This window comes from Schistocerca americana, chromosome 5, assembly GCF_021461395.2.
Source record: "Schistocerca americana isolate TAMUIC-IGC-003095 chromosome 5, iqSchAmer2.1, whole genome shotgun sequence".
Classification (NCBI taxonomy): domain Eukaryota; kingdom Metazoa; phylum Arthropoda; class Insecta; order Orthoptera; family Acrididae; genus Schistocerca; species Schistocerca americana.
The window spans coordinates 33,301,040-33,327,165 of record NC_060123.1 but is presented as its reverse complement, the minus strand read 5'-3'; positions in this window follow the sequence as shown (position 1 = coordinate 33,327,165).

Below are 26,126 nucleotides of genomic sequence, written 5' to 3'. Positions count from 1 at the left end.
CACACTGCATGGATGTGAGTGACAGGTGTCATAGCTGTCGGCATGCGGCGAGCCCTGCATCATGCAACCATGTGGCAATGACTCTGTCACTTACAAACATTGCGTAGAAGGCAGGGCAGCCTGCCGAAAGGCCCCATCATTGCTGTTGGATCTGTTTGCGTGTAGGGGACAATCCACCGGTCTTCTCTCCTTGTGGTGCGTGTCAAAAATCGCAGAGCCTACATGTCGTGCACGCGTGCCTTCCTGTCTCTATTGTCGCCAAAAACAGGCGATGGTGGAGTCTGTACGTCGGCGTGGCGTGTAGTACGATGATAGAACCATCCAGCCTCCCAAAGCCCTGTAATGCGGCCGTCTCAAACTCGTCTAGCTGGGCAACCCACTATCGAACGTGTCGCTTGGGCATAGTGGAAGTTCAGGTGGTATTCTCGTGACGGCAACCGCTGGCGTACCAGACTGCATGGTCATTTGGGGCCCACCTACACGAGGTGACAAAAGTCGTGGGATGCTTTCTGATACAGTGTTGAACCGCCTTCTGTCCAGCTTAGTGCTGCAACTCTATGTGTCATGGACCCAACATGTCGCTGGAAGTCCTCTGCAGAGATATTGATTCATGCTGCCTCTACGACCGTCCAAAATTGCGAAAGTGTTGCCGGTGCAGGATTTTGTGAACCAACTGACCTCTCGCTTATGTCACACAAATGTTTGATAGGATTCATGTCGGGCGATCTGGGTGCCCAAATTATTCGTTCAAACTGTTCAGAATGTTCTTCTAACAATTATGAATAATTTTGGTGCAGTGACATGACATCGTTGTCTGGGAACATGAAGTCCATAAACGTCTGCAAATGGTCTCCAAGTAACCGAGCATAACCACTTCCAGTCAATGATCGGTTCAGCTGGACCAGAGGACCCAGTCCATTCCATGCAAACACACCCTACACCACTATGGAGCCACAAGGAGCTTGCACAGTGACTTCTTGTCAGCATGGGTCCATGGCTTCGTACAACCCGCGCCACACTCGAATCCTGCCACCAGCTCACCGTTTTCCATTTGTCTCGGGTCCAATTGAAATGGTTGCCAGCCCAGGAGAGGCACTGCTGCCATCGCCTCTTAACACAAAATTTCGCCACTCTGTCGTAACGGATACGCTCGCCGTATATTCCACATTGATTCCTGCGGTTATTTCACACAATGTTGCTTGTCTGTTACTTCTGACAACTCTATGCAAACTCCGCTACCCTCGTACGATAAATGAAGGTCATGGACCACTGCATTGTCATATGGCTCTGAGCACTATGCGACTGAACTTCGGAGGTCATCAGTCGCCTAGAACTTAGAACTAATTAAACCTAACTAACCTAAGGACATCACACACATCCATGCGCGAGGCAGGATCCGAACCTGCGACCGTAGCGGTCGCTCGGCTCCAGACTGTAGCGCCTAGAACCGCACGGCCACTCCGGCCGGCACACTGCATTGTCCATGGTGGCAAGTAATACCTGAAATTTAGTATCTTCGGTACACTCTTGACACTGTGGCTCTCGGAATACTGAATTTCCTAACGATTTCTGAAATGGAATGTCCCGTGTGTCTAGTTCCAACTACCATTCCGCGTTCAAAATCTGTTAATTCTGGTCGTGGAGCCCTGATTATGCAGCCAATCTTTTCACATGAATCACCTGAGTACAAATGACAGCTCAGCCCATGCACTGCGCTTTTATACCTTGTGTACGCGACACAACCGCCATATGTACATATCGCTACCCCATGACTTTTGTCCCCACAGTGTATATCAATTGATTGGGGCGATCTCGCAGACCCACCCACGCTCGGCTTCCCGAGTGCGCAGCCGACTGTGCAAAAGTAATCATTGACGTAGCTGACGGTGTACAACATACCCACCATTTGCAGTGGATCAGTTGGATCGTTCTGGGTGCACCTCTTTCCATTACGATTAGTATATACAGCATTCCCTACTTGATCAATTTCAGTCCATGACCTGAGACGGCTAACGCAAAATGTCTTTGTGGAGAAGAAATAAGAGATCAGAGCTCATGGAGTATGGCTAAACGTGTCCATTTGATATACAGAACTCTGGTTAGAGTACTAATTAGTCGACAGCTATAAGCGAAAGTGAGAAAATTTAAAATATGCTATTGGTCTGCTAACTGAGATAAAAATGAAGTCGACACATATTTGTAATAACATTATTTATCTGCATAAATAGCGCAGGGTGCTACAGACACAACACTTCTTCCCCTGCTATTTGAAGGCACGATGTCATCACACAAAAATCTGTCTTACTCGTTCCAACAGTCACACGCAACGAGAATTCTTGAGTGGAGATTATCATCACTCTCGTCAGGTGTCTTCTTCACAAAAATTTTCGCGTGGTCCACAGGAAGAAATAAGGTAACGCCAGACCAGGCCAACGAGCTGGTCTCGAAATATGACTTCCTCTTCCTATCCACTTTGCCGAAGGCACGTCGTAGGTATTCAGTAGGAAGAGGTGCAAAGCGAGCTGGGGCTCCATCCTGCTGAACCCAATGTTGGTTATCAACCAGTCTAAAACATCTGATCAAAAGAATCCAAATGGCTCCAAGCACTATGGGACTTAACATCGGAGCTCATCAGTCCCCTACACTTAGAACTACTTAAACCTAACTAACCTAAGGACATCACTCGCATCCACGCCCGGTATGAGGAGGTATTGAATAGAATTGGGGAGAAGAGGAGTCTGTGGCACAACTTGACCAGAAGGAGGGACCGGTTGGTAGGACATGTTCTGAGGCATCAAGGGATCACAAATTTAGTATTGGAGGGCAGCGCGGAGGGTAAAAATCGTAGAGGGAGACCAAGAGATGAATACACTAAGCACATTGAGAAGGATGTAGGTTGCAGTAAGTACTGGGAGATGAAGAAGCTTGCACAGGATAGAGTAGCATGGAGAGCTGCATCATCAACAACAACAACAACAATCTGAAAGGAACCTAATCGGTATACAATCTGGATCTGAAGACTTGCCCGTATCAAGCGATTTGAGTTGTTTCGCAACACCTAAGGTATCTACTTCTAAGAAACTCATGCTAGCAGCTGTTCGTGTTTCAAATTGTGGAACATTCCATTCGTCTTCCCTGGTGGAGGAATTTCGGAAAACTGCGTTCAATAACTCCGCTTTAGCGGCACAGTCGTCGGTAACAGTACCATCGGCACTGTGCAGCGAAGCTATTGGATGCGTCTTGCCGCTTGTGTACTTTACATACGACCAGAATATCTTTGGATTTTCTACCAAATTTCTAGACAATATTTCGTTGTTGAACCTATTAAAGACATCTCGCATTGAAGTCCGTGCCAAATTTCGCGCATCTGTAAATTTTAGCCAAGCTTCGGGATTTCGCGTTCTTCTGAACTTCGCTTGCTTTTTCCGTTGCCTCTGCAACAGCGTTGGGACCTGTTTTGTGTACCATGGGGGATCAGTTCCTTCTCTTACCAATTTATGAGGTATGAATCTCTCAATTGCTGTCGCTACTATATCTTTGAATTTGAGCCACATCTCGTCTACATTTGCATAGTCAGTTCGGAAGAAATGGAGATTGTCTCTTAGGAAGGCTTCTAGTGACACTTTATCCACTTTTTTAAATGAAATTATGTTGAGTTTGTTTCTGGTGGGTTTGGAAGAAACGGTATTGAGCCTAGATACACGTACAACAAAAACAGATAAACAAAGACCAGATACATCTCATGTAGTGAGGGATGGGTAGGATCGAGCATTGAGTAGGGTGATTATAAATAATCTTATGAAATCAATGAAAGGTATCACTCTTGAGCTCCAAAACACAACCAACAGTTCAGCTATGACAATGACTGCGTGTAAAGAACGCAGTACAGCGGTCGAGAAGCTCCTCATATGCTACACATTTCTGTAGTCAATGCTAATCGACGATCGAGGTGGTGCAAACAATAAAGCCTCTGGAGAGTGTATAACTGGAAATGAGTCATTTTGACTAAGGAAACATATTTTCTCGAAGAAGAGGTAGCAATATACAAAGCCTCACTGATGAAATACTCAGCACATCTTGCCCTTTCATGAATTCTGATTGCCTCTGGCTAAACCACAGCAGATATCTAACCGCTCATAAACGATTGCGCCAGACGCGATTCTGGACCTACGCCAGAGTATTCGTCAGAGAGAGAGAGAGGTCGATAGGTCTTCGAGTCTGAAATCTCTATTTGCACTTTTATTGATTATGAAAGCACGCATTATCTTACACACTACTGGTACTTTCCCCAGTGCTAGACAGTCATTAAGAACTTTTGCTGAACATGGGGCAGCCAGTGGGGACGTTCTTTTTGTGGTATTCATCTGCACAAGGAAATTTTAGAGCGTTATTTCCTTCATTCCTTATTCTAATACACAAGAAGTGTGACGTTGTTGTTGGTACCATGGAACTCACCGAGAACGATCTAGGGTTGATGAAAGTACCGGCACTAGAAAATGTAGATTCTGTTTTACTGGAATACAATGAAACTACACAACATTCCGAAACATCACTATATTACAGCGGTAATGTTGATTATCAACTGATCCAAAACATTAATTGCCGCGCGGAATTAGCCGAGCGGTCTCAGGCGCTGCAGTCATGGACTGTGCGGTTGGTCCCGGCGGAGGTTCGAGTCCTCCCTCGGGCATGGGGGTGTGTATTTGTCCTTAGGATAATTTAGGTTAAGTAGTGTGTAAGCTTAGGCACTGATGACCATAGCGGTTAAGTCCCATAAGATTTCACACACATTTGAACATTTTTAAAACAGTAATTTGAATAGTTCCCATGAAGGTACTCTTCAGTGCAACAGAGATTTTCATCAACAGAAAGTTTTTTAATTCAGTCATAAGCTCCATTACAGCAACCATAAGACATTTAATAAGGTCTAGTAGCTTGCTTAATACATGTACCCAATGCATCTGGTTCCGTTTTTGTACTCCCGCAGTAGGTCTTCTCACCTATTAGCTCTACGACCCAGTTAACTAGATAATGGATCACATAGTTGGTCGTATACTGCGATTTTTTACACACATAGGTGGCAAAAGTTATGGGATACCTCCTAATATTTGAAAACTACCTTGAGCAGTTAAACAGAGAAACGACTCGTGGCGATAACATATTAGACCTTCTGGTGACAAACAGACCCGAACTATCTGAAACAGTTAACGCAGAACAGGGAATCAGTGATCATAAAGCGGTTACGGCATAGATGATTTCAGCCGTAAATAGAAATATTAAATAAGGTAGGAAGATTTTTCTGTTTAGCAAAAGTCACAAAAAGCAGATTACAGAGTACCTGACAGCTCAACACAAAAGTTTTGTCTCAAGCACAGACAGTGTTGAGGATCAGTGGACAAAGTTCAAAACCATCGTACAATATGCGTTAGATGAGTATGTGCCAAACAAGGTCGTAAGAGATGGAAAAGAGCCACCGTGGTACAACAACCGAGTTAGAAAACTGCTGCGGAAGCAAAGGGAACTTCACAGCAAACATAAACATAGCCAAAGCCTTGCAGACAAACAAAAATTACGTGAAGTGAAATGTAGTGTGAGGAGGGCTATGCGAGAGGCGTTCAATGAATTCGAAAGTAAAGTTCTATGTACTGACTTGGCAGAAAATCCTAAGAAATTTTGGTCTTATGTCAAAGCGGTAGGTGGATCAAAACAAAATGTCCAGACACTCTGTGACCAAAATGGTACTGAAACAGAGGATGACAGACTAAAGGCCGAAATACTAAATGTATTTTTCCAAAGCTGTTTCACAGAGGAAGACTGCACTGTAGTTCCTTCTCTAGATTGTCGCACAGATGACAAAATGGTAGGTATCGAAATAGACAACAGATGGATAATAAAACAATATCGCTCAAAAGAGGAAAGGCCACTGGACCTGATGGGATACCAGTTCGATTTTACACAGAGCACGCGAAGGAACTTGCCCCCCTTCTTGCAGCGGTGTACCGTAGGTCTCTAGAAGAGCGTAGCGTTCCAAAGGATTGGAAAAGGGCACAGGTCATCCCCGTTTTCAAGAAGTGACGTCCCAACAGATGTGCAGAACTATAGACCTATATCTCTAACGTCGATCAATTGTAGAATTTTGAAACACGTATTATGTTCGAGTATAATGACTTATCTGGAGACTAGAAATCTACTCTGTAGGAATCAGGATGGGTTTCGAAAAATACGGTCGTGTGAAACCCAGCTCGCGCTATTCGTCCACGAGACTCAGAGGGCCATAGACACGGGTTCACAGGTAGATGCCGTGTTTCTTGACTTCCGCAAGGCGTTCGATACGGTACCCCACAGTCGTTTAATGAACGAAGTATGAGCATATGGACTATCAGACCAATTGTGTGATTGGATTGAAGAGTTCCTAGATAACAGAACGCAGCATGTCATTCTCAATGGAGAGAAGTCTTCCGAAGTAAGAGTGATTTCAGGTGTGCCGCAGGGCAGTGTCATAGGACCGTTGCCATTCACAATATACATAAATGACTTTGTGGATGACATCGGATGTTCACTGAGGATTTTTGCAGATGATGCTGTGGTTTATCGAGAGGTTGTAACAATGGAAAATTGTACTGAAATGCAGGAGGATCTGCAGCGAATTGACGCGTGGTGCAGGGAATGGCAATTCAATCTCAATGTAGACAAGTGTAATGTGCTGCGAATACATAGAAAGATAGATCCCTTATGATTTAGCTATAAAATAGCAGGTCAGCAACTGGAAGCAGTTAATTCCATAAATTATCTGGGAGTACGCATTAGGAGTGATTTAAAATGGAATGATCATATAAAGCTGATCGTCGGTAAAGCAGATGCCAGACTGAGATTCATTGGAGGAATCCTAAGGAAATGCAATCCGAAAACAAAGGAAGTAGGTTACAGTACGCTTGTTCGCCCACTGCTTGAATACTGCTCAGCAGTATGGGATCCGTATCAGATAGGGTTGATAGAAGAGATAGAGAAGATCCAACGGAGAGCAGCACGCTTCGTTACAGGATCATTTACTAATCGCGAGAGCGTTACGGAGACGATAGATAAACCCCAGTGGAAGACTCTGCAGGAGAGACGCTCAGTAGCTCGGTACGGGCTTCTGTTAAAGTTTCGAGAACATACCTGTGGTGTCACTGCCAGACACCACACTTGCTAGGTGGTAGCCTTTAAATCGGCCGCGGTCCGCTAGTATACGTCGGACCCTCGTGTCGGCTTTGTCAGTGCTTGCAGACCGAGCGCCGCCACACGGCAGGTCTAGAGAGACGTCCTAGCACTCGCCCCAGTTGTACAGCCGACTTTGCTAGCGAAGCTACACTGACCAATACGCTCTCATTTGCCGAGACGATAGTTAGCATAGCCTTCAGCTACGTCATTTGCTACGACCTAGCAAGGCGCCATTACCAGTTTATATTGAGATTATATAATGTATCAACAAGAGCGATGTTCTCCAATTATGGATTAAAGTTAAGTATTCCAACAGCAACTTACCTTATTGGCTATATTAATTACATTGTCATTTTCCAGACCTCACGCCAGCCTGCGTGAGCTTAAAGGCGTGCATTTCGGCCTCCTCTAGCAACACGGTGTTGGCTCTTCTGCCAACACAATATATGGCGACGAGAGTACTTAGCGTTTGTCTTGCCTTTGCTCTAATTTACTTGTCATGGCTTCGCCACCATCTCCAGATGTACTGTCCGAATTTTATAGCTTGCAGAATCAGCAGACGCAGGCCTTATTGGATGCCCTTGGACAGCTCGTCCAGGGTCAACGTGTGATGCAAAACGATGAGGCAGCCGCCGCTCCACCGCTACCGCAGCCACAACATGCTGTTGCACCACCTTTTCGTCCTTTTGATGCGGCACTGGAAAGCTGGACGGAGTGGTCACGCCAATTTGGATTCCATCTCGCCGCCTACAGAATTCAAGGTATTGAGCGGCAGCCTTTTTTGCTTTCGTGTGTAGGCGTTCAGACGTACCGAGTGATTGTGAAATTATTTCCCCGACGCGACATAGCAACTCTGTCCTACGACGAAATTTTGTCGGCATTAGATGCATATTTCAAAGAATCAGTCAATGTGGTTGCAAGAAGGTATACGTTCTTTCGTACAAAACGTACGGCCGGTCAAACTAATTGGGAGTGGGTAGCAACTTTGTAAGGCCTTACTAGGGAGTGTGCTTTTGAGTGTGAATGTGGACTCCCTTATTCCGATACTATGGTGCGTGATGCAATTGCACAGAACGTTTCTGATCTTCGTATATGGGAACAGATTTTGAAACTAGTCAATCCCTCCCTTCAACAAGTGATGGACATTTTGGATAGGCAAGACACACTTGACTTTGCTCAGGAATCATTTGATACTTCGCCAGCCGTGTGTCACGTTAACCGGCCTGCCGGACGAGCTGCACGGAACAGTAAACAGTCCTCGCGCCCGGCCTCGCCAATGCCGCCTAGCTCTCATCCACGTGTCCCGTGCCAGCATGCAAATGCAGTGCAATCATGCCCGTGGTGTGCTACTAGACATTCGCGTCAGAATTGCCCGTCACGCCAGGCTATTTGCTTTATCTGTAATAAAAAAGGACATGTTCAAAGTGTTTGCCAGAAAAAGCTCCGATCGGACACTCACAACCATTCCAGGCTCTTTGCTTCGCGCCGGAATCGAACCAAGAATACTCGGGCTCGTGAACCTTCGCCCATGGACATTCATGTCGTTACTTCCACCCCGTCCAGTGCCACTTTCTCTAACAGTGACTGTGTTCGTCCCACAAAAACTGTGCGTCGACGTCGCCGGAAATCACGTCCATTAGCAAGTGATTCTGTACCAGTGTCTGTTCAAATTGCACGAGACAGTCGCTCTTGTCGTCAGCAGGACAATAAACTTTTTGTAGATTTGGACTTTCATGGCCAGGTCATACCATTCCAGCTCGATACCGGAGCTGCTGTTTCATTGCTCAATCACGACACGTACAAACAACTGGGCAAACCTCCGTTGCGTTTCGCAAATGTTAAGCTAACCACATATTCAGGACAGCATATCCCTGTGTTAGGACAGTGCAGCCTTCTTGCAACATACAAGGGACAAACAAAACTTGTGTCTTTTTACGCCCTTCGTTCTTCTGCTGCAGTGAACTTGTTTGGTTTAGATTTATTTCAGTTGTTTAACTTGTCTATCGTAAATCAGGTCCTATCAGTGAACCAGACTGTGCTTTCAGCCAGTGTTTCTCGTCTCTGTGAAGAGTTTTTAGACATTTTTGCACCGGGCCTTGGTTGCGCTAAGAACTATGAAGCACATTTGGAACTGAAAGTAAACGCGCAACCGAAATTTTTCAGAGCACACAATATTCCCCCGCGCATTGCGTGATGAGGTCGCAAGAACATTACACGATTTGGAATCACAAGGTGTCATTGAACGCGTGCAGGCTTCTTTCTGGGCATCACCCTTAGTAATTTTGCACAAACCTTCGGGAAAATTGAGACTTTGTGTGGACTTCAAGGCAACAGTGAATCCACAACTTGTGACTGCTACTTTTCCTTTACCCCGCCCGGTAGATCTTTTTGATAAACTGTGCCCGGGTAAATATTTTTCGAAGTTGGACCTAGCAGATGCGTACTTGCAAATACCGGTGGACGAAGAATCACAGCGCGTATTGGTGGTTAACACGCATCTTGGTTTGTACCGATTCAAACGACTGCCATTCGGGTGTGCATCCGCCCCTGCATTGTTTCAGCAATATTTACAAACTGTTTGTGCGTCGGTCCCTACTGCAGCAAACTATCTGGACGATATTGTGATCTCCAGAAAGACGGAAGAAGAACATTTAGCCAATCTCAGAACATTATTTCAGGTCTTGCAACAAAATGGTCTTCGCTTGCGGAAGGACAAATGTGTGTTTTTTGCTCGTGAATTGCCATATCTGGGACATGTACTCAATGCCCAAGGCATACATCCCAGTCGCGAGCACCTCCGTGCCATACAGGACTCGCCTTCGCCGCAGAATTTGAAGCAGCTACAGAGTGTGCTGGGAAGAATTAATTATTATAACAAATATGTGTAGCACGCCTCTTCCATTTCAGCTCCGCTTCATCGCTTACGAGCCGGCCGAAGTGGCCGTGCGGTTAAAGGCGCTGCAGTCTGGAACCGCAAGACCGCTACGGTCGCAGGTTCGAATCCTGCCTCGGGCATGGATGTTTGTGATGTCCTTAGGTTAGTTAGGTTTAACTAGTTCTAAGTTCTAGGGGACTAATAACCTCAGCAGTTGAGTCCCATAGTGCTCAGAGCCATTTGAACCATCGCCTACGCCGTAAAGGTGTTCCGTTCGTCTGGACGACGGAATGCGAACGCGCCTTTCGCCAGTTGAATCGGCGTTGCTTTCCACTACTTGCCTTACGCCCTTCGATCCCCGGAAGCCCCTTTTGTTGATGGTAGATGCATCGGATTTCGGGATCGGTGCTGTGCTTGCGCACAAAGATGGTTCGCACGATCGCCCTATTGCCTTTGCGTCCAAATTGCTGTCGTCTGCGCAAAGAAATTCACAGATCGAGAAAGAAGCTTTGGCTCTCGTATTTGGTGTTACCAAGTTTCATGATTTCTTGTATGGTCGTAACTTTACCATCATCCCAGACCACAAACCTTTGACATCGCTTTTTCATCCGAACAAGCCTGTACCTCCACGTACAGCGCAGAAATTCATTCGCTGGTCTATTTTCCTCTCGCAGTGCCGCTACGATATCTTGTATCGGTCCACTGCTAAGCACGCGCCGCCGATCGCTTCCCGTGACCAGTTGTCCGCCGCCATGGAACTCTTGCCCGCTCCGGACCATCTGTTGTCTTCGCCCGTCGGGTGCTCCGACCCGATGGAGGTCGACCCTTCGGCCCCTCCTGTCTCTCTAAGGGCGCATACACCGCATGTTGGCGTGCACCCTGGACTAGGTTTTCAGGCGTTTCCTAGCTCCCCTCGGACCGAATGGCCGGGTGCGGGTGGCACAGCCTCGCCTGTTGTTAGGCTCCCCACCTCGTCGCATACGTCAACATGGGGTCCTCCCCACGGCGGGCGGAAGTCTTATAACACAACCGTTCGCCGATTTGCGGGGGAGGAATGTGGTGTCACTGCCAGACACCACACTTGCTAGGTGGTAGCCTTTAAATCGGCCGCGGTCCGCTGGTATACGTCGGACCCGCGTGTCGCCACTGTCAGTGATTGCAGACCGAGCGCCGCCACACGGCAGGTCTAGAGAGACTTCCTAGCACTCGCCCCAGTTGTACAGCCGACTTTACTAGCGAAGCTACACTGACCAATACGCTCTCATTTGCCGAGACGATAGTTAGCATAGCCTTCAGCTACGTCATTTGCTACGACCTAGCAAGGCGCCATTACCAGTTTATATTGAGATTATATAATGTATCAACAAGAGCGATGTTCTCCAATTATGTATTAAAGTTAAGTATTCCAGCAGCAACTTATCTTATTGGCTATATTAATTACATTGTCATTTTCCAGACCTCACGCCAGCCTGCGTGAGCTTAAAGGCGTGCATTTCGGCCTCCTCTAGCAACACGGTGTTGGCTCTTCTGCCAACACAATAATACCTTCACCGAAGAGTCAAGCAGTATATTGCTCCGCCAGGTGGCTTGCGGAGTATGGATGTAGATAGATCTAGATGTACGTATCATGTCGGGCCTCTTTTTGCCCAATGTAGTACAACAACTCGTCGTGGATTCGACTGAACAAGTCGTTGGAAGCCCCCTGCAGAAATATTGAGCAGTGCTGCGTCTATAGCCGTCCATAACTGCGAAACTGTTGCCGGCACAGGATTTTGTGCACGAACTGACTTCTCGATTACGTAGCATAAATGTTCGATGGAATTCATGTCGGGCGATCTTGGTGGCCAAATTGTTCGCTCGAGTTGGCCAGAATGTTCAAACCAACCGCGAAAAATTGGGTCCGGTGACGTGCCGCATTGTCACCCATAAAAATTCCGTTATTGTTTGGGAACATGAAGTTCTGAATGTCTGCAAACGGTCTCCATGTAGGAAATAACCAGAAGACCCAGCCCACTCCTTGTAAACATAGCCCACATCGGTATGGATCTACCACCAGCTTTCACAGTGCTTTGTTAATAACTTGGGTTCATGGCTTCGTGGGGTGTGCGTCACACTTGAACGCTACTGTCGGCTCTTACCAATGGAAATCGAGACTTATCTGACCAGGCCACGGTTTTCCTGTTGTCTAGGGTCCAACCGATATAGTTGGTGCTGATGAAGGTCGCGCTGTTAGCAAAGACACTCGTGTCAGCCATAGCACATTGATGCCAAATTTCGCCACACTGTCCTAGCGGATACGCTCGTCGAACGTCCCACATTGATTTCTGATGTTATTACACGCAGTCTTGGTTATGTCTTACTACCGACACCTTTACATAAACGCCGCTGCTCTTTATGGTTAAGTGATGGCCGTCAGTTATTACGGTGTTCGTAGTGAGAGGTACTGCCTGAAATTTGGTTATCTCGGCGCACTCTTCACACTGTGGATCTCATAATATTGAATTCCCTAACGATTTCCGAAATGGAATGTCCCATGCGTTCAAAATCTATAAAATTCCCGTCTTGCAGCCATAATTACGTCGGAAACTTTTTCACATTAATCACCTGGGTACAAATGACACCTCTGCCGGTGAACTGACCTTTGCGCCGGCCAGTGTGGCCGAGCGGTTCTAGGCGCTTCAGTCTGGAGCCGCGCGACCGCTAAGGTCGCAGGTTCGAATCCTGCCTCGGGCGTGGATATGTGTGATGTCCTTAGGTTAGTTAGGTTTAAGTAGTTCTAAGTTCTAGGGGGACTGATGACCTCAGATGTTGAGTCCCATAGTGCTCAGAGCCATTTGAACCATTTGTACTGACCTTTTATACCTGGTGTACGCGACACTACCGCTATCTGTATATGTGGATATCGCTATCCCCTGAGTTTTGTCATCTCAGCATAGTACAAGAGCAGAGTCTATCCGAACCATTCCCGCTGGATGGGAACCCCAGCAAATTTGGGATATTCCCAAGCCAGGAACTCTCGAGGCTGATGCACTGCGACCTTCAGGGCCCAGTCAAGTTTTGCACCGCCTGGAGCAGATGGAGATGGATCTCTGAAGCGTTACCGTACACCAAGGGTATGTGTGGACAGGCCAAACGAGTACGAAGTACAGGGTGATGCCTTGGTTTGCAGGCAGAGTTGATTGGGTTTGAGCAAAGAATATTCGACCCAAAACCTTACCCCTGATCACATGGAAATGCTGGCTCAGTCAAAGGTTGCGGTCCAGTAGTAGGTCTGGGTACTTTCCAGTTCTGGACCACGAGATGGGGTTTCTCATACGCGATCTCACTGCAGATGTGCGTTCGTTCTCTTGCTGGCGGTTATTATCCAGCTCTTATCGGAGTTAAACTTGAGACTCCATTTGGTAGCTCATGCGCTGAGGATATCGCAAGCCTGTCGTAGTCTCCGTTGCAGCAGTTGAGCATTCACGTTCTGCGGAAACGGGGTGGTGTCGTCTGTGCACAGCACCACCTGCATGCAAACCGCCTTCGAAGCATCATGAGGAGAAAACAGACTGAACGACACAAAGCTGGAAACTAACCTCTATGACACTCCGGCTCTCATATGATGTGGTGTTGACATTCTGTAATTGGCACGTACGTGGAAGGTTCTGCTCCAGACGTCGAAGTACATGGATTAGGTATGTAACACTGGTATGCACTGCACAGGGAGGTTGTAGAGGAAGCCGTCGCATGGTACGGAGACGAATGTCTTAGAGGCGTATAAGAGAGAGCCGTCCCTAGGTACTCACCACTTCCCATGAATCCCTTTGCTTCCTCCACCAGTCAAGGCTATGGGTGAGTGTGTAACACATCATTTCTTGGCTGTGCCTGTGTTTTTTGCTTACTTTCTCATGTAGCTGAGGAAGAACATCATGGTAGAAATTTTGATTAATAATTTGACATTCAGGAACTCAATGAAGGTACACATTTCCATGATTATCGAAAAAAAACAGTAATGATCGCTTTGAATCTTGCTTTGCCCGTTTGAGCTTTTTTCGCTCTCGGTGAAGTTGTGCCCGTTCTGTGCATAGACTGCCACTTGGTTTCTGGATCATAAGTAAAAAACCCAAGATTTGTCACATGTTGTCACTCTTTCCAAAAAATTAGGATCGTTTTCAGTGGTACTCAGAGCGTCAGTACATACATTTTTCGGCGCTAGTTTCGCACATACTTTCTCATGTTAAATTGTTTATGTAAAATGTGCCTTAAGTGTTCTTGTCAATTCCTGCAGTTTCAGCAATCGGTCGAAAACTCAGCCGACGGTCAAATAAAATCGCATTATCTATTTTTTCGATATTCTTATCCGGTTTTCATGTAGAAACGCTTGGACCACTGAGTAACTCACGTACATGGAAGAGCATTCCATGGTTATTGTATACGACACAGACTTTTTGGAGGAGGCGGAGATATTGGGTTGTTCTTTCCTTGCGGCCGACTAGGCTGACGTAAAGGGCGAGTAATTCTTGTGAAGACCTGTTTTTCCCATCAGTCGTCCCGGAAAGCTTCTAAAAGACCTCACAGAAGGTAGCACCTTACAGAAACGCTATACAGGGAAACAGGAAATGACGAATGAAAGAGCCTATATCTGCTGCTGATGGGCTGAAAGGTTTAAATCTGCATACATTTTGTTAAGCATAAAGTCGAATGCGGCGTCTCTGTTTGTCTGTAGACAAATCAGTGTGGTCATGGCCTCCGTTTGTGTAACGGTTATTATTTTGTTATGCCAGAAAAATGATGAGTGTAATAATAGAGCAAAAAATTATGGTGAAGTTTCATGTGAAACTTGGAAAAAAACCGCTAATGAAATCAATATTTTATCAAAAGTAGTGTATGGTGAAGACTGTTGATCACGTACGTGAGTCACTCAGTGGTCCAAGCGTTTCCAAGATAGTCGAGAAGGCATTGAAGATGTTTCACGCCCGGGACGCACTTCAACATGAAAAACGGGTGAAAATATCTAAAAAGTAGATAATGTGATTTTATTTGACCGTCGGATGAGTATTATATCGATTGATGAAACCGTAGGAGTTGACAAGAACACGTAAGGCACATTTTACATAAACAATTTAACATGAGAAAAGTATGTGCGAAACTGGCGCCGAAAAATGTTTGCACTGAATCTTTGAATACCATTGAGAACGATCCTAATTTTTTGGAAAGAGTGAGAACATGTGACAAATCTTGGTTTTTAACTTATGATCCAGAAACTAAGCGGCAGGCTATGCACAGGACGGGCACAACTTCACCGAGAGCGAAAAAAGCTCAAATGGGCAAAGCAAGATTCAAAGCCATCATTACTGTATTTTTCGATAATCATGCAAATGTGTATCTTCATTGAGTTCCTGAAGGTCAAATTATTAAACAAAATTTATACCTTGACTTTCTTGCTCAACTACATGAGAAAGTAAGCAATAAATAAATAAATAAATAAAAAGGACCCGAATTGTAGAAAAAAACCTCATGGGTCCTGCATCGAGACAACGGACCGGCTCATACCGGATTGTCTATTAAGAGGTTTGTAGCGAAATGCAGCATCCCATCCCAGTGTGGGAGAACCCACCTTATTCGCCTGAGATAACACAACGAGACCTATATATACTGCTCAAAGTTAAATAAATCTTCATTAAAAGAATCAAGATTTTAATCCGCTTAAGTAATGAAAGAAACAGTGGAATGCATCATCGAGGAGCTCACAGAAGAAAATTACCAGCACTGTTTCCATCAATGCAAAATCCGCATGGAGTGTTGTAAGGCTAGAGGAGGTGAGTACATTGAAGCTGTAAATAACTAAATATTTCTGTTTTTCAAATAAAATGCTTTACAGCGGTTGTCCCGTTTTTTACAGCCACAATTCTTTTTGTGTATTCTACATTTCCTCCTGAACCACAGGACCACTTTCAGCCAAACTTGGTACACATACAACTTATTGTCTGCAAAGAAGTACTGCGTGAGTAAGAACCACCTCCCATTCGGATAGGCGTGGGGATGAAAACGCGGTTACTTAGATGCGCAGAGAGAGGCGAGAGGGAGAACGACAATGAGAGGAGAAGGAGGAGATGGATAAAGAGAGGGGAAGGAGAATAGAGAAGAGGAAGAAGAGATGGACAGACAAAAGGTGGAGGAGGAGTTGGAGAGAGAGATCTTGGAGAAGGATGTAGAGAGGGGGAGGGGAGATACACAAGGAGAGGGAGGGAGGAGATGGATAGAGGGATAGAGAGAGGGGGACGAGGAGATGGACAGAGAGGGCAGAGGATATAGAAAGAGAAGGGGGTTAGAGAGAGAGGGAGGGGGGGGGGGAGAATACATGTGCAACAAATATACATGCATGTATGCATGCGAAGTCACAGGTAAAAAGCTAGTGTTAATTAATTTCATGGACCGGTCTGAACCTAACTAAAATGAGGAATCGGCTGGCAGCCCTCATAAGGTACAGAAGTCGTGTACCTTCCCGGGGAGGAGGTGTTTCAGTTGTGTGTTTCTGAAGAAGGGAGTAAGTGTTCCTTAGTGATTAGCCTACAAGAACCGTGAGTGCGTACCCATGAGAGAGCGTGAAAATCTGCTGAGGCGCTTTCCAGTTTTCTAGGTGAGTGTTGGATTTTAAGTAAGCGGGCACGTTTTGGGTGTGCGGACCCCTTACATCTCATCGTGGAGCCAGTAGCTAACTGGGTGGTAGGTTTTAGTGAACGAGATGGCTCTGCGAAGTTTAATAGGAACTAATATATTATATTTGTTTTTGTGATACTTTTTTCTTTATTGACATTGAACTGTATGTATTTTTTGTTGTGTGAAAATTATCGGCAGAAGTTACTCAGAGGAAATTGGAGGCAATGTATGAACTGCTAGCGGTCAACATAGTCCAGTACAGTGGTCGGATCCGGAACCTTTCTGAAAGTGGTTCGATTGCTACAGGGCTTTTAACTGTTGAATTAGGATTAGTGGAAATTTAGCCGTGACTCACGGGTCACTTCGATGCTGACGATCCTTATTTAGAGTGATTCTACAGGCGTTGCTGTGCGGAGGTTTCATCCGGATCCGCCAGTAAACAGTTCCTATTAAACCGGTGGAGCAGTACATCGCGTGATTTGTCTGGCGCGCCACGCCTCGCCAAGAATGCGTGGATTTTAGCCGCGGTCACACCTTACTTCGCGTGACGCCACGGAAGTTCCGAGGCACGAACAATGAGCGTTTCTTGTCTTGGAACTGATCCTTGGAAAGCAGGCTGCGAATCCAGAAGTGTTCTCCAATATCTTCAAGAGAGCTGGGCGGAGAGATTTTGGCCGGTAGTTGTATGATACTCAAAGATACGTGTCACCCTAAGCAATGGGCATCCATTGTGCGTGTTTCCACCTGTCAGGGTAGCACCTGGTCCGGAGGAATACGCACTGCGTGCACCGTGGGATGCGCTGTGACCGTGGCAAGAAACTCTCAGAGACCTTCGCCGTCACTGAGCGTGGCAATCGCGCAAGTCCAGTCCCCATACCGACGTTCATATTGTGCAGCCGCCTCGATGTCTCGCCGGAGCTGATTTAGTGGCCACTCCGTGTCTATACCCCTCGTGTAGTGTAATTCGTGATTTACGAGACTCTTGCGAGTGATCGCGTTGAACACTGCAGGCGGGAGCTGTCGTGACAAGTTTTTCAGCCTCTGCAGCTTTCTTGGCGAGGCGGCAGTAGCTATTTCAACCGCCTGGCGAGAAAAGTGCAGCAGCGCCTCCAAAAAGCCCTAGACGCGAAGATTGGGAGTCGTACAGAGCACAGAAACCGAGACACCCCATAAGTTCATAGCTGATACTTCGCAGCTGAAGACGGTTGGTTGGCGAGGTTTCTCTATTGGATTAGATGGCAGATATCACTGGGAGGTGGTCTGACCACAAGACATTGTGCGTCGAAGCTGCGATGTAGTGATTGACTCCCTTCAGAATAACAAGCACCACTGCTTCCCTGGTCTGCATTTGTTGTGTACATAGTTCCGCGTAGTCAGCGCGTACACAACTTTCCCACTAGAGCGCGCCCCGCTAAGCACAACAGCGCAGGCGCAGCGCTCGTCCATCTCCGCACTACGAGATGGCGCTGCCATAGAGACGGACCAAATTCTGCTTCCGCCGATCCGCGTATTAATATGTAACGCAGCCAATGAGATTGCTGCTAACGTAGAACCCTTTCTCCTCACGGATCACTCTCGCGCAGTGATACATGAACGCGCGAGGTATTATAACGAGTGTACAGACCTCCGATTAGTCAGTCGGCATTTGTCTGCAACTGTCTGTACGAGTTCTACATTTGTCTGTACCAGTCTATAGTCAAGTTTCAGTCTGCGCCCAATAAGATTACCATATTCCTGTACATAGGCATGAAGATAAATATATAGACACTTTTGTCAAGTATCAGAGATATATGTGAGAATAAGATTAACGTACCAATACCAAAGGAACCGCAGATTGTCAATTGTAACTAGCATCCAGAACCAAGTTAAGTAATTTTTATGCTTGTTACTATTTTAGTAAATGTGTGTGAAAATTAATCAAGTTCTGTTTAAAGTCGGTCACCGTCAATCTGCTACTCTAAGCGTGCAAGTGGCATTTCTATCGTCTGACCTAACGGCAGAAGATAAACACGCCACGATAAGACCACGAGACATATTGCTGACACTCGCCTACTTCGTTAGAGCGACAAGTCAAATAATCTGATGGTGTGTGTACCGAAGGTCTTACAGTACACACACCACAGCGTTATATCCTACATGTCAGCTATCGATGATGTCTGGGGTATAGATGACGCTGAATCAGAGGATGTAATGATCCTAGTACCCAAAATCTCTGGAAATGAAACAATTAGGAACATAAGACACATTACCCACTGAACACCGATTAAAAAGTAATGGTGCGGATCCTCACACAAAGAATGAAAAAGTTAATGGACACTGTAATGGGGCCTTACCAAACAAGTGTCAGCAATCCATAATCGAAAACAGACATATAACAGCAACTGCCGACATCTGTAAAATTCAGTGTCCAATTGCTTCTTTAGACTTTGAAAAAACATGTGATATGTAATAAACCACCAGCAAACTCCACCACTGCCGGTCCCAAGTCCGGGGCCTCATTTCGCAAGTGATGAGGAAGGAGGAGGGGGAGGAGTAACACCTCGTTAAAAAACCTGGGTCCATCTGGCTCCGGATGGTAGCATCCTGTAAGAGCCCCTGCCTAGGGTTACTGGGTGAAACCTGGTCAACGGTCTCAAAGGCGGAAGAGGAAGTTCAGATTCCCAATGGCGGAGAGAGTGGAAGAACTACCTCCAGGACTCACAATCTTGGTTGTACATTTTGTGGCCTTTGGGCCACACCCAAAATAACTTTCATCAATCATGGAAGTGTGTGATGTAAACTATTTTACCCCAGGTGGACGATCCACCGTAAGCCAGTACGTCAGCAGACATTCGGATTCTGGGGACTCTGCAACATTGCACAAAGACAAGTCGGAGTGTCTTGCAATCTCATCCAAATTTCATTATAGGCAATCAACATACCTAGCAACTTTCAATGCAAACTCATTGTTGAAAACCGGAAAACTAAAACATCTAACAGATACGCTAAAGAACCACAACATACTCATAACAGCCATTCAAGAAACACGATACATGGATACAGATACCTTCGACTCCGAAGGTTTTAGGATATACAAAGGGAAAGTGGGACCGAGAGTAATGAAAAATGTACCACATCTTGGGACAGCCTTTATAATCAACAAACAAATCTTGAACTCAATAGTTGGCTTTGATTCCCAATCAGAAAGAATCTCAAGTCTTACATTCACAAGCACAAACAAAATCTACACAATTATCAATGCACATGCCCCTATAAACGAGGATAACAGGAAAAACAAAGAAAAAGTGGAGGCCTTTTGGAATCATCTAGATGACATTATTCAGAAAATTCCAGATAAAAACATCATCATTCTTCTTGGAGATTTTAATGCACAGATTGGTAAAGAAAAAAGATATAAGAAAATAGTTGGAAACTATCCTGCACACAAGAGAACAAACAGAAATGGTGTGAGACCAATAGAACTTTGCCAAGCACACACTTTAATTCTTAAATCCACAGCTTTCAAGAAACTACCACGAAGACAAAAGACATGGGTATCCCCAAATCCTAACATTGGGGAATTTCAACTTGATCATGTGGCAATCAAGAAGATTTCTAGCAAAGAAATCATGAACGTTAGGGTACTCCAGGATGCAAACTTGGATTCAGACCACTACCTTTCTAAAATTAAGTTCAAAGTCATCCAAAACAGGAAACGCAGCATGAAACGAATTAAGGGTCGGAAGTATAGCACAGAAAAGATATTAAAATCAGATGAATTCACAAAAGCAACAGAAACCATTCAGACACAAAGACATCAAGGAAAAACTCATTACTACAGCTGAACGGATAGCACTTAACAAAAAAAGTAAAAAACATGCCTGGTGGTCACTGGAATGTGATGCCCTCATTGAAACAAGAAAACAGACATGGCAAAATTGGCAATCACAGAAAACAGAAGAAAGTAGACTGAATTTCATTACAGTTAGAAAGGTGGTAGATAAAAATATAAAAATGATTAAGAAGACACATGAAAAACAAAACTCTCCTCCAAATTGATGAAGAATTTGCTAAAAACAACACAAGGAGCTTTTACAGAATTTTCAAACAAAGGTTATCAAGATACAAAGCACCCACCCTCCAATTTCGAGATGTAAATGGGACCATCGCTCACAACAACACGGAAAACTGCAAAATGCTAGCAGGCTACTTTGAGAAACTCTTGAATTGTGAACCCATCCTTGAAAAATTTGAATCCATCCCAAACAACCGTGAGAAGCTGGATTCAGAACCACCGACGACTGAAGAACTACAGAAGGTCATTTCAGAACTTAAAAACAACAAGGCGTCCGGAGAAAATCAAATAGTGGCCGAACTACGGAAAAAGGCTGACAAAAATGCAGTTACGTCCCTAAAGTGTGTTTTCGATCAAATCTGGAAAGAAGAAGAGATCCTCGCAGAATGGAGAACAGCTCTCATCCACCCTATCCACAAAAAAGGTTTGAAGACAGACCCCAACAATTACAGAGGAATATCACTGCTGGATATAACGTACAAGGTTCTTTCTAAAGTCCTTTTGAACAGGGCAGAGCCGCAATTGGATCCGCAAATCGGGGAATACCTGGGAGGTTTTAGAAAGGGTAGATCATGTTCGGAACAAACACTAAACCTCAAAAACATTATGGCATACCAAAAATCAAGGGCAAAGACATACGTAATCTCCTTCATTGATTTCAAAAAAGCATATGATTCGGTTGATAGAGAATCTCTGTTATCAGTCCTGGAAGAAATGGGTTTGGATAAGAAAACAACTAATATTATAAAAGCGACCCTTACAAATACATTTTCGAAAGTTAAATTTATTGGCGAACTATCGGAACCCTTTGAAATAAAAACGGCAGTGCGACAGGGGGATGGGCTCTCACCGTTGCTGTTCAATTGTGCGCTTGAGAAAGTAGTCAGAGAATGGAACACAAATATTAAGAGTGGTATAAGACTGGGTTGCAAAAACAAGAACCTTAAAGTAAATTGCATTGCTTTTGCAGATGATATGGCCCTGTTTGCTGAAACAATGGAAGAAGCACGGGAGCAAATCCTTGAACTAAAGAAACAAGCAGCTAAAATTGGTCTTCACATCTCCTCTGAAAAAACTAAGATATTGACAAACATCAAGCACTCATGTAAATACCTCAAAGTTCAAGAACAGAAGATTGAAATAGTAAAAGAATTCAAATATCTCGGAGAATGGATTACTTGGAATGCTGGGGAAAGCAAAGCAATGGAATCCAGAAAAAGTAAACTTGAATTGGCCTTCCAACTAACAAAAAATACATACAACAAAAAATCCCTTTCATGGGGGTCCAAAATTACGCATTACAAGACAGTGATTAAGCCAGAAGCACTGTATGCAGCAGAAACACTTAACATGAATTTCAAAGGCCAAATGGAGAAACTTGAGGTAAAGGAAAGAAAAATTTTAAGAAAAATCATTGGTCATAGTATGAAGGCTTTCACGACCGGATGACATATCTTCTGGTAAACCTTCCGGGATGTAAGGTCGTGGTCCATGAAACTCTTCAGCTCCTAACGTTTCGTCCAGAGCTGCGCTGGACATCTTCAGAGGGGTGTTTCTCCTCCGGTGAGTCTTGCCGGCAAGAGTCGGCAAGACACACCGGAGGAGAAACACCCCTCTGAAGATGTCCAGCGCAGCTCTGGACGAAACGTTAGGAGCTGAAGAGTTTCATGGACCACGACCTTACATCCCGGAAGGTTTACCAGAAGATAAAAATCATTAGGCCAAAATTTCAAGAGAATAAGATTATATACATCAAAAATGAAACTCTCTACAAGAAAATTGAAAAACTTTCAGATTCTATGCGAAAAAGGAGAATAAATTTTTATGGTCATCTTCTCAGAATGGTTTCCAACGGATTAACTAAACAAATCTTTGACGTCTTCCGTAACCGAAAAACGAAGCACAACTGGTTTAAAGAAACTGAGAAAGACCTAGTGGAAATAAATATTTCAGAAAATTCACTTATTGATCGAAATGCTAAATTAATTACTAAAGATGAAAACATAAGGTTCCAAGACAAATCCACACAAAAGTCCAAATCCTTCATCTCGGAAGAAAAGAGAAGAAGAAGATCAGAAAGAATGAAGAAATACTGGGCCCTAAGACAAGAACAACGCACAAAGAAATGATTGATCCAGCGTACCCCAAAGAGGGTGAAACGAAAGAAGAAGAAGAAGAAACCACCAGCATCTTTACGTGATCATGGGAGGTACGGACTTTGCACTTAAGTTTACCTACTTAATAAAAAAAACACTTTCTAAATATTGGTGCAACAAGAATACTGGTTAACGGACAGGTAACTAAGGAAATCAAGATGTAAAGCTCTGTGAGAAAACGTTGGCCAGTGTCAATGGCACCGTTCGCTATCGCGATCGTATCCTTACGCGCCACCTTCACAGAAAGCTACGAGAGTTGCACATAAATGGGACAAAGATAGTACGCAATGCCCACGCAGACGTTGTAGGATGGTTAGTAAAGAGTGAAAAAGAAGCAGTTGAAGTCGTACAAATTTAACACAAATACGAGCAAGCGTCTGGAGCTGAACTAATTAAAAAAAGAGTCTGTCATCACGAATATAGGGAAAGGAATCCAAATGCAGAATCAGATGCTTTTAGACACGCCATGAAAAATGAAATGCTTCATGAAAAATGAAATGCTTCGGAATTGAATTTAGAACCAATACATAGCATACTATTGCCAGAAATTACAAGCAACTACTAACAAACATACGGGGATAAATATAGGAACATAGTCGTAGACATTTAGACGAGTTCCAGGAACCATTCCATGTCAATATTTACATTATAAGCAAAATAAAGTAAATGGCACAAGTCCTGCCACTACCTCCACAAATGGCGAAACGAAGCATGCCTGTGGCAGGATACTTCATGGACCGAGGTCACATATTCAAAATCAATTATGACACACTAACGCTTGCTACTGCCAACGGAGGACTAAATCTTACTGACGTCAGTAATAAGTCAAAAGCTGCGCAGTATGTATAGAGAATGGAAAATGACGCCAAATAGTCTAACGGTAAACAAATTAAATGAAATAGTCATGGGCAGTTTTCAACCTTCAATAAACGTTCAGCACAAACCAAACGAACTCTTCCATCTGAAACATTTACTAATAGAATGCAGCTACATTCAACTCAAAACACTGGAAAAGAAAATTACCAACGTCAGAACGTTAATGAAAAGCAAGAACAGAAATGATGTCGACCTGAATTTCCCACATAACGACTGACGAGCAGTCTGGACAAATATCCATAATCGAGACCTCTCTGGCAGTGAGATAAGCGAAGAGCTAGGAGGTAGCAGAAAAATGCCTACAGATCGTAAATTCTACAAAATAAATTCTTGGAGTCACCAAGATGTCCCATATGCACCTTAAACGATAGTGAGGAACACAGACTCGTGTTTAAAGAAGACTTCTGGAATATTGCCAGACACAAGCTTGCCATCATTAACAGAACTTCTCCAAACGCTAAGAGGCCAGAGGAAATACGATAACGTAACACCAAGAAAAATCCAGTAGACTCTATAAAAGGACAGATAATGTATTAAGTTTTAAGGAAGAGGGCAAAAGTAAGGAAGAATTTTGGATACATATATTATAACGGAACATCACAAATTAGCGAAGAAGAAAAAGTATAAGGAATATTACACCAACTTTTTAAAGAATACCGTAAATTGAAAGGTTCCACAATGCCATACAAAGACAGTAAAAAGACGAGTTACACAGGAAGAGCAGAGAAGGGAATAAAAGATGCATTTTAACCTTTCAGCCTGTGGACTGGTATTAACTGTTATTTTACATCTTTTAATCCTTAAAAATACTTGATTTTGATTTAACGTTTTACGAGGGAAGTTGTAATTTTTGAAGGGCACTGTATTAACTTCATAAAATGTGTACGTAACTATGGAGATAGAAGATATTAATTTACGAAGGACAAAACTTGCTTTTTATGAAATAAGACGTTGAGTTAACATTTAATGAAAAAAACTAAAAACTAAAAAATGAAACAAAAAGAGAAAAAAGTTGGTAGAGCACCTGCTCGTGAAAGGCAAAGGTCCTGAGTTCGAGTCCGGGTCCGGCACACAGTTTTAATCTGCCACAAGTTTCATAGCAGTGCACGCTCCGCTGAAGTTTACAAAATTCATTCTGAAAAAGTATGTTATCCAGTCACAAGCGTTCCACCGTGATCGACGAGGAAAAGACTGACAGGTAGTTATGACGAATGGCCGATTTACACTATTGCAAACATCTGTAGCAAATACTAACGCTTAAATAAAAGATTCAGTTTAATTTATATGAAAATTAGAAGCTCTCAAATTACGCTCCGTTTCTGATTGTTCATCATGGTTCCTACGAATGAATTCATTTCACATCTTCAAGGCGTACATCGTAAATCTCTGTAGACACTGTATCGCAGTGACTGACTTTCAGTGGATCATTAAATTCCCTGAACAATCTGATGCAGGGACTATGAGAAGCTTATTTAGAGCTGTGGTAGAAAATTCTATACAAAAAACTGAAAAATCAACTCTTCAGAAGGTGAAAATGAAATGTAGCCGATCCTTACGGTATTTTAACCCGATTTTGTCATGTAGTGTCATGGAGTTAGGAACCCCCTTAGTATCTAAACTTTCCAGTGTTAATTGCAGCATACAACTCATAACGGAAAAAGGAATGCAGGTATTCATGCAAACTAAATTTCAGTGGCAGAGGTCACAGAAAACAGGCTAAGTTCAAATGGTTCAAATGGCTCTGAGCACTATGGGACTTAACATCTATGGTCATCAGTCCCCTAGAACTTAGAACTACTTAAACCTAACTAACCTAAGGACATCACACAACACCCAGTCATCACGAGGCAGAGAAAATCCCTGACCCCGCCGGGAATCGAACCCGGGCGCGGGAAGCGAGAACGCTACCGCACGACCACGAACTGCGGACGGAAACAGGCTAAGTCTGATACATACTAACTACCTGCGAAAGATACCATCCACTAGGAGAATAGGTGCCCAAGCACATATCTCGAGTTCGCACACACACACACACACACACACACACACACACACACACACACACACACACAGTTTCTGAGAGCAAAGCAGGGTCTGAGGAAAATAGGATGTTAACGCAGCATTCAAGGCAACTATAAAGTTGCTTGAATACTTCTGTTGCTCAAAAGACATGTATTCTCCTCTAGTTATAAAAGGAGAGTGTTGAATTCCTTGCACGCACGTCAGGGTGCAGTGTCTTAAGAAAACAGGATAAAGACGGAGTATTCAAGCCAACTAAAAAAGATGCTTCAATAACTCAGCTCCTCAAAGGATCTGTATCCTC